At 32.6% G+C, this 1,395-nt stretch overlaps 1 long non-coding RNA gene across 1 annotated transcript in view; it reads left to right on the plus strand.

Annotated features, from left to right (window-relative positions):
* Positions 1 to 232: 232 nt before the first annotated feature.
* LOC109299015 overlaps positions 233 to 1,395 on the plus strand; it is a 13,899-nt gene continuing 12,736 nt past the window's right edge. Inside the window, exons 1-2 of the long non-coding RNA XR_002097750.1 lie at positions 233 to 781; positions 976 to 1,254. This is a non-coding gene — a long non-coding RNA (uncharacterized LOC109299015). The remainder of the gene's footprint in view (positions 782 to 975; positions 1,255 to 1,395) is intronic.

Genomic DNA, 1,395 nt, shown 5'->3' on the forward strand with positions numbered 1-1,395 from the left:
ACGACCGTGAGCTTGGCTCGCCAGCTCCGGGGCCGTGACACTGAGAAGTCATTTCTAGAACCAATATTAACAACTAGACAATATTGTGGTACTTGTTATGGAAGTGATTGCCAAGCACTTGAACATCATTCCTAAAAAGGGCATCCGCAGTAACAATGCTTGACCCTTAAAGCTAAGATATAAGTTATTTGCATAAAATAAAGGGCTAGTGAGAAAAGTTTTTAGGTGAATCCAAGGTTTTCTAATGAACCACTTAGGCACATTCAGCTTCTTAAGGCTATTTAAAACTTCTAATTGAATTTTCACCACAAAAGTGATTTAATAATATTTTCAAAGCTTACAGAAGACAAATGAATACACTAAATGGTGTTGAAAACTGAATTATTTCTGTGATAATATTTTAGTGGAATGCCTGTAAATTAAAAAAATACAGAAAATAAAAGAGAGAGGACATCCGTGCTTACTCAAATGTCCTGCCTAATTCAGAATAGCAAATTAAAATGTAAATTAAAGTCTCTCTCTCTCTCTCTCCACTTTCACAGATATAAAATACAGTGAAGATAAACTTCAAAGGTTCACAATGACTCCTTCATTTTCTCCAAGGGAATTTATGAACACCATGATAATGTGGAAGTGTTAGATAAAAAAAATGTAGACTACACTAAGCAATTGTGCTTGTATTTTTTTCTTTAATATCATACACTTGAATAATTTTACAGAAGACAACAAACTTCTTTCAACTACACAGGGTTTCGAAGAGATGGTTGGAAATGTTTAACAGGTAGAACTAAGTTTATTTTTATGAGGGAATTCCTTAAAACTGATTTTGGAGAACAGTCTTTTCATTCTATTAATAAATCATTGCCTTTTGCTATGCATCAAATGGTGCAGCTACAGGTTGTTAGTGTTTTGAGTTAGAGATAAAGCATTGTAAAAAACAAACACACATGTTTTTCCTTTTTTTTTTTTTTTTAGGAGAAACTACTTATGAGTTAGTTTTACAATATTGTATCACAGTCTTGTTGAACCATAAGAAAGTTAAATAGAAGAAAATGCATTTATGACCTCCAATAATAATAATAACAATAACAACAACAATAATGTTATTCTGTTTGCTGAGTATGACATGCATTTCTGATTTACTTAGTCTACAAGGTACAAATATACCCTGCCTTCTGCCTGATGTGGTATGTGGCATGACCTTAGAGCATGAAAGGATATCACTGGAGAAGGTTTACACACAAATATATTAAGGTAATCTGGTTAAACATATTTCATGTACTATATGTTTATTAAACATTTCTTATTTTTTTTATATAACTGTTGTGAGGTGTTGTGTTTCCATCCTGTTGCTGTGTTCGTTCTATTGGGTAGAGTCCAGCCACTCTTGTATCA

Source organism: Gavialis gangeticus, unplaced genomic scaffold (genome assembly GCF_001723915.1).
Source record: "Gavialis gangeticus isolate Ggan-Ray unplaced genomic scaffold, GavGan_comp1, whole genome shotgun sequence".
Classification (NCBI taxonomy): Eukaryota; Metazoa; Chordata; order Crocodylia; family Gavialidae; genus Gavialis; species Gavialis gangeticus.